Source organism: Chenopodium album, chromosome 16 (genome assembly GCF_948465745.1).
Source record: "Chenopodium album chromosome 16, dcCheAlbu1.1, whole genome shotgun sequence".
NCBI lineage: Eukaryota > Viridiplantae > Streptophyta > Magnoliopsida > Caryophyllales > Amaranthaceae > Chenopodium > Chenopodium album.
The window spans coordinates 1,705,900-1,719,968 of record NC_137849.1 but is presented as its reverse complement, the minus strand read 5'-3'; positions in this window follow the sequence as shown (position 1 = coordinate 1,719,968).

Here is a 14,069-nt window from a genome sequence, read left to right as displayed (position 1 = left end):
TAACCTTCAATTTTGTAATTTTTTGACCTCTTTTCCCCAGGAAAAAAAATTGCCGAGATTTTACCATGGTCCTTAATACCCTCCAAGAGTCAAATTGGGTCGGTGGAACCATCCAATATGCCCTTAAACTGTCATTTTACCCGTTCACAACTTGAAGTGATTTCGTAAAATCAAGCCTACCATGGACCTTTATGACAACATATAATAATCATATGTGGTTTCAAATGGAATTATATGACCCCGAGATGTATCCCTAAGGGTCTCAAGGCTTTTCGCCACCGGGCCCCGAACCTCAAAATTTCCTCAAAAAGCGTGTGGCCTTCAATATTGTAATTTTTTGACTTTTTTTTCGCCCGTAAATAAAAATTGTCGAGATGTTATCCATGGTCCCTAATACCCTCCAAGAGTCCAATTGGGTCGGTGGAAGCAACCAATATGCCCTTAGACGGTCATTTTATGTGTTCGCAACTTGCACTGATTTTGTAAACTCAACCCTACCACGGACGTTTATGACAACATATAAAGATCATATATGGTTTCAAACGGCATTATATGACCCCGAGATATATCCCTTAAGGTTTTAAGGCTGTTCGCCATAGGCTCCTAAACCTCAAAATTTCCTAAAAAAGCGTAGATTATAACCTACAATTTTGTAAATTTTTGACCTTTTTTCACCCGAAAATAAAAATTACCAAGATGTTTACCATTATCCCTAATACTCTCTGGGAGTCCAATTGGGTTGATGGAACCATACAATATGCCCTTAAACGGTCATTTTAGCCGTTCACAACTTGCAGTCATTACGTAAACTTAACCCTACCACGGACATTTATGACAATATATAATGATCATATGTGTTATCAAACAGCATTATATGACCCCAAGAAGTATCCCTTAGGGTTTCAAGGCTTTTCGCCACCGGGCCCCGAAACTTCAAAATTCATCAAAAAGCGTGGATTATTGATTATAGCCTTCAATTTTGTATTTTTTTGACCTTTTTTTTCGCTCGGAAATAAAAATTGCCGAGATGTTTATCATGGTCCCTAACATCCTCCGGGAGTCAAATTGGGTCGGTGGAACCATCGAATATGCCCTTAAACGGTCATTTTACCCGTTCACAACTTGTAGTGATTCCGTAAACTCAAGCCTACCACAGACGTTTATGACAACATATAATGATCATATATAGTTTCAAATGGCATATATGACCCCGAGATGTATCCTTTAGGGTTTCAAGGTTTTTTTGCCACCGTGCCCCGAAGGCTCAAAATTTCCTCAAAAAGCATGGATTATATAACCTTCAATTTTGTAATTTTTTGACCTCTTTTCCCCAGGAAAAAAAATTACCAAGATGTTTACCATTATCCCTAATACTCTCTGGGAGTCCAATTGGGTTGATGGAACCATACAATATGCCCTTAAACGGTCATTTTAGCCGTTCACAACTTGCAGTCATTACGTAAACTTAACCCTACCACGGACATTTATGACAATATATAATGATCATATGTGTTATCAAACAGCATTATATGACCCCAAGAAGTATCCCTTAGGGTTTCAAGGCTTTTCGCCACCGGGCCCCGAAACTTCAAAATTCATCAAAAAGCGTGGATTATTGATTATAGCCTTCAATTTTGTATTTTTTTGACCTTTTTTTTCGCTCGGAAATAAAAATTGCCGAGATGTTTATCATGGTCCCTAACATCCTCCGGGAGTCAAATTGGGTCGGTGGAACCATCGAATATGCCCTTAAACGGTCATTTTACCCGTTCACAACTTGTAGTGATTCCGTAAACTCAAGCCTACCACAGACGTTTATGACAACATATAATGATCATATATAGTTTCAAATGGCATATATGACCCCGAGATGTATCCTTTAGGGTTTCAAGGTTTTTTTGCCACCGTGCCCCGAAGGCTCAAAATTTCCTCAAAAAGCATGGATTATATAACCTTCAATTTTGTAATTTTTTGACCTCTTTTCCCCAGGAAAAAAAATTGCCGAGATTTTACCATGGTCCTTAATACCCTCCAAGAGTCAAATTGGGTCGGTGGAACCATCCAATATGCCCTTAAACTGTCATTTTACCCGTTCACAACTTGAAGTGATTTCGTAAAATCAAGTCTACCATGGACCTTTATGACAACATATAATAATCATATGTGGTTTCAAATGGAATTATATGACCTCGAGATGTATCCCTAAGGGTCTCAAGGCTTTTCGCCACCGGGCCCCGAACCTCAAAATTTCCTCAAAAAGCGTGTGGCCTTCAATATTGTAATTTTTTGACTTTTTTTGCCCGTAAATAAAAATTGTCGAGATGTTATCCATGGTCCCTAATACCCTCCAAGAGTCCAATTGGGTCGGTGGAAGCAACCAATATGCCCTTAGACGGTCATTTTATGTGTTCGCAACTTGCACTGATTTTGTAAACTCAACCCTACCACGGACGTTTATGACAACATATAAAGATCATATATGGTTTCAAACGGCATTATATGACCCCGAGATATATCCCTTAAGGTTTTAAGGCTGTTCGCCATAGGCTCCTAAACCTCAAAATTTCCTAAAAAAGCGTAGATTATAACCTACAATTTTGTAAATTTTTGACCTTTTTTCACCCGAAAATAAAAATTACCAAGATGTTTACCATTATCCCTAATACTCTCTGGGAGTCCAATTGGGTTGATGGAACCATACAATATGCCCTTAAACGGTCATTTTAGCCGTTCACAACTTGCAGTCATTACGTAAACTTAACCCTACCACGGACATTTATGACAATATATAATGATCATATGTGTTATCAAACAGCATTATATGACCCCAAGAAGTATCCCTTAGGGTTTCAAGGCTTTTCGCCACCGGGCCCCGAAACTTCAAAATTCATCAAAAAGCGTGGATTATTGATTATAGCCTTCAATTTTGTATTTTTTTGACCTTTTTTTTCGCTCGGAAATAAAAATTGCCGAGATGTTTATCATGGTCCCTAACATCCTCCGGGAGTCAAATTGGGTCGGTGGAACCATCGAATATGCCCTTAAACGGTCATTTTACCCGTTCACAACTTGTAGTGATTCCGTAAACTCAAGCCTACCACAGACGTTTATGACAACATATAATGATCATATATAGTTTCAAATGGCATATATGACCCCGAGATGTATCCTTTAGGGTTTCAAGGTTTTTTTGCCACCGTGCCCCGAAGGCTCAAAATTTCCTCAAAAAGCATGGATTATATAACCTTCAATTTTGTAATTTTTTGACCTCTTTTCCCCAGGAAAAAAAATTACCAAGATGTTTACCATTATCCCTAATACTCTCTGGGAGTCCAATTGGGTTGATGGAACCATACAATATGCCCTTAAACGGTCATTTTAGCCGTTCACAACTTGCAGTCATTACGTAAACTTAACCCTACCACGGACATTTATGACAATATATAATGATCATATGTGGTTTCAAATGGAATTATATGACCTCGAGATGTATCCCTAAGGGTCTCAAGGCTTTTCGCCACCGGGCCCCGAACCTCAAAATTTCCTCAAAAAGCGTGTGGCCTTCAATATTGTAATTTTTTGACTTTTTTTGCCCGTAAATAAAAATTGTCGAGATGTTATCCATGGTCCCTAATACCCTCCAAGAGTCCAATTGGGTCGGTGGAAGCAACCAATATGCCCTTAGACGGTCATTTTATGTGTTCGCAACTTGCACTGATTTTGTAAACTCAACCCTACCACGGACGTTTATGACAACATATAAAGATCATATATGGTTTCAAACGGCATTATATGACCCCGAGATATATCCCTTAAGGTTTTAAGGCTGTTCGCCATAGGCTCCTAAACCTCAAAATTTCCTAAAAAAGCGTAGATTATAACCTACAATTTTGTAAATTTTTGACCTTTTTTCACCCGAAAATAAAAATTACCAAGATGTTTACCATTATCCCTAATACTCTCTGGGAGTCCAATTGGGTTGATGGAACCATACAATATGCCCTTAAACGGTCATTTTAGCCGTTCACAACTTGCAGTCATTACGTAAACTTAACCCTACCACGGACATTTATGACAATATATAATGATCATATGTGTTATCAAACAGCATTATATGACCCCAAGAAGTATCCCTTAGGGTTTCAAGGCTTTTCGCCACCGGGCCCCGAAACTTCAAAATTCATCAAAAAGCGTGGATTATTGATTATAGCCTTCAATTTTGTATTTTTTTGACCTTTTTTTTCGCTCGGAAATAAAAATTGCCGAGATGTTTATCATGGTCCCTAACATCCTCCGGGAGTCAAATTGGGTCGGTGGAACCATCGAATATGCCCTTAAACGGTCATTTTACCCGTTCACAACTTGTAGTGATTCCGTAAACTCAAGCCTACCACAGACGTTTATGACAACATATAATGATCATATATAGTTTCAAATGGCATATATGACCCCGAGATGTATCCTTTAGGGTTTCAAGGTTTTTTTGCCACCGTGCCCCGAAAGCTTAAAATTTCCTCAAAAAGCATGGATTATAGCCTTCAATTTTGTGGAGTAATTTTTTAAACTTTTTTCGCCCGTAAATAAAAATTGTCGAGATGTTATCCATGGTCCCTAATACCCTCCAAGAGTCCAATAGGGTCGGTGGATCCATCCAATATGCCCTTAAACGGTCATTTTACCCATTCACAACTTGCAATGATTTCGTAAACTCAAGCCTAGCACGGACGTTTATGACAACATATAATGTTCATATGTTGTTTCAAACGACATTATATAATTAAACCCGAGATGTATCCTTTAGGGTTTAAGGTTATTCGCCACCAGATCCCGAAACCTCAAATTTTTCTCAAAAGTGTGGATTATAGCTAGGGATGACAATAAATCCGTATCCGACCCGGATCTGTGGATCCATATTCGTTTTCACGGGTATAGATCTTGTAAAATTGGACCCGACGAATCTGGGTCAGATACGGATGTCTTGAAAAACGGATCTGGATACGGGTCTGACTCAAATACTCGTATCCGTATCTGTTTACCCGTTTGTTTTTAAGAAAAAATATTTTTAATATACAAGCCCATCCACATGAGGATATGAGACATGATTTTTTTGCCTCTAACTATACCAAATCCTAAATCTCACACACTCTCTAACTCTCTCTCCTCTCCCCTAAACGGCACCTTCATTCTACCACTCAACGACCTTCACTCCCATATCTTTCCGGTGACCGCAAGTACACTCTAGCAGTCCACCTTATCCTCTCCGACAACCGCAAGTACACTCCAGCCAACAGTTTAATTATTCTTCAAATTCGTTTCTTTATGTTTGGTTTTATTAAAGCAATTTTTTTTTCATGTAAATGCTTAATAAATTGTTAGTATAATGAGTGGATCTAATGAGTGATGTTTCGTTACTTTCTGTTGCATGTTTTAGTTTTTAGAATTTTACTTTATGTTAAGTTAAATTAATTTTCATGTTGTAGTATAACGAGTGAATATTAATGGATTGTTGAGATTTTTATAAGTTGTCTTGTATTATTGGAGTAGTTGTAGAACTTGGATTCAAATATTGAATGAAATAATTAAGGGAGGTTTGAAAATTGAAAGTTAAACCATTGTTTTAATTGAAAACTACTTTTTTTGCTAAAAAAAAAAGGTACAATGTGCATAATCCGTTTTGGACCCGGATCCATAGGATCCAACGGATATGGATATGGATCCTCCTTCTCCATACCCGACGAATCCAGATCGGATTTGGATCCAGGGTACAAAAACGGATCTGGATCTTGATCCAGTCGGATTCGGTCCAGATCCGACCCGTTGCCATCTCTAATTATAGCCTTCAATTTTGTAATTTTTGACCTTTTTTTCGCTCGGAAATGAAAATTGCCGAGATGTTTATCATAGTCCCTAATATCCTCTGGAAGTCAAATTGGGTCGGTGGAACCATCCAATATGCCCCTAAACGATTATTTTACCTGTTCACAACTTGAAGTGATTTCATATATAAACTCAAGCGTATCACGTACGTTTATGACAACATATAATGATCATATATGGTTTCAAACGACATTATATGACACCGAGATATATTCCCAAGGGTGTCAACACTTTTCGCCACCGGATCCCAAAACTCAAAATTTCCTAAAAAAGCGTGGATTATAGCCTTCAATATTGTAATTTTTTGACCTTTTATTGCCTGGAAATAAAAATTGCTGAGATGTTTACCATGGTCCCTAATACCCTCCAAGAGTCCAATTGGGTCGGTGGAACCAATCAATATGCCCTTAATCGGTCATTTTACGCATTCGCAACTTGCATTGATTTTTGTAAACTCAAGCCTACCACGGTTGTTTATGACAACATATAATGATCATATATGGTTTCAACTTTCAAGCGACATTATATGACCCTAAGATGTATCCCTTTGGGTCTCAGGGCTTTTCGCCACAGGCCTCTAAACCTCAAAATTTCCTAAAAAAATGTGGATTATATAGCTTTCAATTTTGTAATTTTTAAACCTTTTTTAGGCCGGAAATAAAAATTACCAAGATGTTTACCATTGTCCCTAATACCTTCTGGGAGTCCAATTGGGTCGATGGAAGCATACAATATGCCTTTAAACGGTCATTTTACCCGTTCACAACTTACAGTCACTACGTAAACTCAAGCCTACCACGGACGTTTATGACAACATATAATGATCATATGTGGTTTCAAACGGCATTATATGACCCCGAGATGTCTCCCTTAGGGTTTCAAGGTTTTTCGCCACCGGGCCCTAAAACCTCAAATTCCTCAAAAGGCATGGATTATAGCCTTCAATTTTGTATTTTTTGACCTTTTTTCGCCCGGAAATAAAAATTGCCCAGATGTTCAACATGGTCCCTAATATCCTCTGGGAGTCAAATTGGATAGGTGGAATCGTCCAATATGCCCTTAAACGATCATTTTACCCGTCCACAACTTGCAGTAATTTCGTAAACTCAAGCCTACCACGTACGTTTATAACAACATATAATGATCATATATGGTTTCAAACGACATTATATGACCCCGAGATATATCCCCTAGGGTTTCAACACTTTTTTCCACCGGGCTCCGAAACCTCAAAATTTCCTCAAAAAGTGTGAATTATAGCTAGAGCTGTCAAAAACTGACCCGACCCAAGAACCTGACCTTAATTAACGGACAAAGATCTAAACACACCCTGTACTCGAACAATGGGGTGAAACTAGTAACTTGTAATCTGACTCGATCTTAACCGAAAACCCATTTGATCTAATACTTTATGACCTGAACCCAAACCCGCCCCTGATGTGATAGTAACCGTCAACTGATTTAATTCGACCCGAAAACAATCCGAATCTGAACTAGTACCTAACCCAATTAAAACATGAACTCGAGTCATGGAAGGTTTATTTTATATACCTTTTATTCAGCTTATATACTGGTATAATTCCGCAAACCCTCAATCCGATTTAATAAAATATTTTGTTCAGCTTATACAACTTTTGTTCTCTATTACTCGTATATAGGTTTAATAAAATCTTGATGATGCTTGATCAAATTATGGAAGGCGTAATTATATAGTTCAACTTGGCCACATCAATATTCATTAGAATTGAACTTGAACCAGAACCCGACTCAACACTAACCCTAACCCGAATGTACCATCTTGTTAACCCATCCAAACCTGACTCAACACAACCCAAACCTGAAATTTAACCCGATCTGATTTTAACTCGAATTGAACCCGACCTATATCCGAAAAGGTGAACGACCTGTTATAACTTGAACTGAAATTGACCCAACCTGAACCTGAAATAGATATGAAGCTAGATTGACCCGACATAACTTGATCCTGATTTAACCCGAGACTTAATTTGACCCGACCCAAACCCGACTTGAATACCCGAATTGACAGCTCTACTTCCAACTCAAGAAACCTCAAAACCATGAGAAGAACCCGACCAGAATTAACAAGATATGCATTGTATTTATATGGAAAATTTGTTGAAAACCATCTTATAAAAACCAACTTTTGTTGAAAACCATCTTATAAATTTATTTTTGTCAAAGCACACATGTTTTAAATTTTTTTTGTTTAGGGTAACTTTAACTATTTTAAAGATAACTTTAACCACTTAATTAAAAAGTAATTTTTAATTTATTTGTTAGTTTAAAATTAATCTTGATGTGCGATTTGTTATAGGTTCATAATAACATACTATAAGATTAATCTAATACTTGATAAGTTTTTTTATTATTAGAAAAATACTTGATAGGTTTTTTTTTTTTATTATTGTGTGTGTTCGCTGTCTTTAGTGCTAATATAGAACACTCATCTCTTTAAGTTTTACACCCTCGTTCCCTTTAACATCATCCAAAAAATTGAAGCTTATATATATATTCTTATCATCAATCATCCAAATAATTAGTATCTCTTCCACTCATAATCCGCCAAATAAAAATTAAACAATTAGTAATTCACTGTTGTCTTTCTATAAAACAGGTACAAGATAGTTACTGTTGATAGTTAATTTCTTGTTATTATGTGCAATAATGAAAACGATTACATTAACTAAAAGAGTTGGTAAATTTCATACAAGTAGTTGTTGGTTGATAGTCCAATAAGGTTTACATTAGCTAAAACCATAAAAATCTTGTTGATTCTATGCCCTGTTTATCTCATGATTTTATTTTTGGCTTTGACGTCGCTAAAGGGCCGGGTAACAACACTCACTTAGCAACACTCCGATTTGCATTACAAGTATTACAACTCCAACATTTTTTTTCTGCTTATTAATATATGGGTTGGTTGCTTGACAGAACCTTCTTTCATTTAGTATATGGAAATAATGCAAGTGAAGGGGAACAACACACCAACTATACAACCAATACCCGTTTGGAAGAAACCAACCAAAGATGCCTCAATTCTCCCTACATATCATAATAGAAGGTTACTCATATTTCTCTTTCACAAAATCAAACAAATGTGACACTTGAAACTCTTGAAATTCCTCCCACATTGAATATATATAGAACACCCATCTCTTAAGTTTTACCTTCCAATTCCACTCCTTTCTCAATGTGCACCTGTTGATGCTAACATGATGTAAATAGGCCAACGTCCATTTTCGGAGCACTGAACTGGTGAACTGTTACTATCTTGAAGCTCTGATTTGACCTTGTGCAGTGTGAGGTACCTGTAATATTTTCTAAGTTGGCTATTACTTTACTTAATGTTGCTTTTTTTGGGGGGGTTGGTTTTGTAGATTTGCAACCTTAGATCTTTCGTGATGAAACTGCTCGTAGTAAATGTAATTTGTGTCTTTGTGATGATCAGTGGCGGATCCAGGATTCCAGACTAGGGGTAGCACTAAACACTAGAAGAAAAAACAAGAAAAAAAAACAATATACACCTACTAACTTGAAACTTAAACTAAATTTAAATTGATAGTAAATGTAATTTGTGTCTTTGTGATGATGCAATGAATTGTTTATGATAATGCAGTTGTTGATTGCAGCATAATGCAGTGGTTGATTACAGCATTCTGGGTTGGTTGATTTTTTGTTCTTCATGAATTAGGCAATTTTGATTTTGGTGTTGCCTCAGGGTTGTGTTTGGTGTTTCTGACTTCTCGTAAATCTTTCCATTTTGTACAGAGTTTAAGTATTTATTTTGATCTTTCCATTTTGGTGTTTCTGACTTCATGAATTAGGCAATTTTGATTTTGGTGTTGCCTACACCTTGTTGGACTTAACGACACATGCCCCTGCCTTGTTGGATTTCACGGCTTCCATCAAGCATATTCTTCCGTTAGTCAAACATCCTCTTCATTAATTCATGCAAGTTTGTTGACATGTAATTACCCCACAAATGGCAGAATATGATTTTGCAAGAAGGAGGCATATTCCCTTTGTATATTTACTTTCTTCATTTGTATAAATCAACATGCAAATTTTGATTGACTTTCAGTAAAATTTATTTTTGTGTTATAGAAAATTTAATATGGTAATTCGGTTTATTTGGGAAGAATGAGGCATCTTTCCAAAGTATAGTTACTTTCTTTATTTGTATAAATTAACATCTAAATTAATATTGTAGTTAATTTTGTAAGGTGTTATATTTATCTGATTTTTTTTAAAAAAATTGTAATATATTAATCACCGTCTAAATTAATATTGTAGTTATATTTGTAAGGTGTTATATTTATCTGATATTTTTATTTAATTAAATTTTGGTATTTTTATTATTTTCTTATGTTACGATTCAATGTAATTGTAGATATGACGAAATTAATACTCCCTCCAGTGTTACAGTTTGACCGGCACATAGTTTTAGGCAAATTAATTGACTTAAATAAAATAATAGGTAAGTGAGGTAGTTGGAGTATTAAAAAATTGTAAAAGAAAAATGGTGGGGTTAATAGTTTGTTGAAAAGTAATGAATGTGAGAGGAAAGATATAATAAAAAAAAGTAGTAGTGGGTTTGGGTGGGGACCATGAGAGGAGAGACATATAATATTTTAATGTAATTTTTTGCCAAAAAAGGAAGTGTAACACTTATGAAAACATGGAGGAAGTAATGAAAATTTTATGGTTTTTGTTTTGAATTGGTGGACATTTGGTAAGAGATAATTTAGCAAAGGAAACTGTGTGTCGAATCAAATGGAAATCAATTGCACTCAACTAAGGTAAATGAATCACATTAAAGTCAATTTAGATAATGTATGGTTGGTGCACCCGGGTGCACCATGCGCAGAAAGAACATTAGGTATATTTAAAAGAACATGGGCGAAAAAAAGAACATCATAGATATTTATAAAGAACGTGAGCATAATATGTTCTTTAAATTTGATTAATATGTTCTTTGAGTTTGAACTATATGTTCTTTAATGTATGTACATTTTAAAAAAATAAAATAAAAATCATTCACCCGAGTAACTAGAAAAAAGAACATGTTCTTTACTGTATTATCATGTTCTTTTTGTAAAAACTTTATGTTATTTGGTTAGAGGTGATCAAATTTAGACCAACCCGACTTGATTTTGGACGGGTTTTGGGCAAAAAAAATTCACCCCCAAATTCGGTAGGACCCGGCCCGTAAATTTAAATTTTTGGGCGGGTTTGCGATTGCGTTATTATGCATTTTAGTTGATTTTTTATACTCAACACGAAAAGCCCGCACGGCCGGACCATTTTGGGCAGGTTTGGGCACAAAAACTTCAGCCCAAAACTTGGCCCGACTCGAGAAGTGAGCTGATTTTTTAACCTTGGCCCGGTCCGCCCAATGATCACCTATATCTTTGTCAAACACGAACATGTTCTTTTTTGTCAAATATAATGTTCTTTTTCAAACACGTTTAACCACCCAAATAACCATGAAAAATAACATGTTCTTTTTGTAAAGACTTTATGTTCTTTGTAATGTCATGTTCTTGTCAAACACAAACATGTTCTTTTGTCAAACACAAACATGTTCTTTTGTCAAACACAGGTATGTTCTTTTTCAAAGACTAGCATGTTCTTTTTTTTTGCCCATGTTCTTTAAAATATGTCTAATGTTCTTTCCGGGTGCACCCGGGTGCACTATACTATTTTCACAATTTAGATGTTGATTTATATATTACTATTTTAAAAAAAAATATCAGATAATATAACACCTTACAACACATTCAAACTTTGAATAAAGTGAAAGTCAAATGCATTTAACAATATCTAATTAAGTGAAAATAAAGTCAAACACATTCCAAACAAAACAAACCTATTTGAATCAAATGAAAGTCAAATGCACTTAACAAAAGCTAATTGAGTCAAATGGAAATCATTTGCACTCAACAGAGCTAATTGAATCAAATAAAAGTCAAACTCATTCAAACATACTTTTTGAATAAAATGAAAGTCAAATGCATTCGACAAAGGTAATTGAGTTAAATAAAAGTCAAACACATTCAACAAAGCTTTTTGAATCAAATGAAAGTCAATGGCACTCAAAAAAGCTAATCTTTACCCCTTTCTATAAATAAGAGCAAAAAAATTACTACTTGTATTTCTTATGAACAGTATTGTAGCTTAGGAACAGAGAATTTCCATTTTTGGCCCTGCAATTAAGTTCTCTGGTGTTTTGCATTTCCCGGTTTTCCTCTCATCTTCTTATTTTGCTTTTCCCTTTTTCATTCATGTTGTTTTGATTCAATCATCAAATATCTCCTCTCCTTTTGATTCACTCTCTCTCATCTGAAATTGAATTGTACCCAAAATTAAGCTTCACTACGTCTTCTTCAATTCAATGTTTACATGTATGTTAAACCTTCTCCAATTTAGGAGTTCCCAACTCGGTAAAAAAAGTTAGGCTTGCTCTAAGTTATTTAAGTACTTCATGTACCTCTCCATTCAAGTATACTCTCAATTCTTCATTAAAGTAGCTTCTGATGGTGGACCTGGTCCCTCTTGTTGTTAGTTTTCTTCTCTCTGATTTTGTTAATTTTCTTTATTTGTTTGTATTTATTGCGGTTTTCATGTTTTATTGTTGTGATTTGTTGAATTTATGACGGATTTAAAAAATCCTAAAGAACCAACTGGTTTCACATAACTTTCATTGGATTTTGGATCTTTTACCAAAATGGCCATTTTAATAAAAGTATTTACCAAAATGGCCATTTGTGAAGTTAAAAAATAAAATTACTGAAGTAAATCGATTTCACCTAAAATGTATATAATCCTCTAATTTCAACTAAAATGTATATAATCGTACATGGTATTGTACTATTGCCTGACTGTGACTTTGTAATAATATATAAAATTGAATTAGTGAGTTAAATTATATTTTATATCTCATTGAAATACGAATGTAATTGTAAAATATTGAATGCTATTTTATTTGAGAAAGTATCCAATTAACAAAATTTATATCAATTATTATATCTAAAGTAAATTTCAATACAGATATCAATACATGATTTTGTAAATTATTCATAAGTGAAGTATATGTTTGTAAATTTAGCAAAAATCATTTTTAATACATTGTTTAAGTTGCTAAAAAATTATAGGTAGTAAACTAGTGATGCATAGAAGCTAGTATGTAGTATAGAGTAGGTCATTTAAGGGTATAATCTACACTCTACACCTCAAACATGCAAAACTTTATATTGGACATGCAAGACTTCAATTCAACATGCAAGAGTAGTTTGTGTTCCACATGCAAAGCTTGTTTGAATTCAACATGCAAGACTATGACCTCAATGATGACTTTGGCTATTATTGACTTCAACAAGAAGACTTGAGTAACTAATGAAGACTTGCATAGTGTACTGTCATGGACTCATGGTATCATGCACCCTTTGATTTTTTTATCCATTAACCAATAGATGATCTTGGCTCCTATATATGACAAGTTATTAGAAAATAATTAAATAATTATAAAACGTGGTTCTATATAAATATATATATCATCAGTTTATATTTGATACATGCAAAACCACTTCGGAAATGTGTACAACAAGATTATTAATCCATTTAATAAAAAGTATTTTTGCTTATTTGTTCATGGCATGATAGTAAGTGTACGTATATTTGTAATTAAATTAAATAATTAATATTCAAAAAAGATATTAAATTTTCAAATAAAATAATTACTGAAACTTGATTAAATTTTTTTTGGTTTGATTATTGTTTTATCTTAATTAAATCATGTTAGCAAATTTAACCTTTTATTGTACGGGAGTAAGTGAGAGGTAACATCTCTCATTTTTTAACATAATTTACGTTAGCTTATTTTCAGGTAATGATGGATCATTTTATCACATACTGAAACACCTTAAGAAGGCACAAATTTACGTGCATAATTACTGCTTCATGAACGACTTTCTTGGTTCATTATCATTTTATTGTTTTTACATACCTTATGTCTAGCGTTTTTATCTTCTTTAGTGAGTAATACCTCCTCAGTAAGTTTAGTTTTTTTTCACAGATAATAATATTAGAGATTCTTCTATGTAATGTGCTCATTCGGGTACGGTGTTCTCATAAATTTGTTCCTTGTAGTATTTCATTCGTATTAGATACAT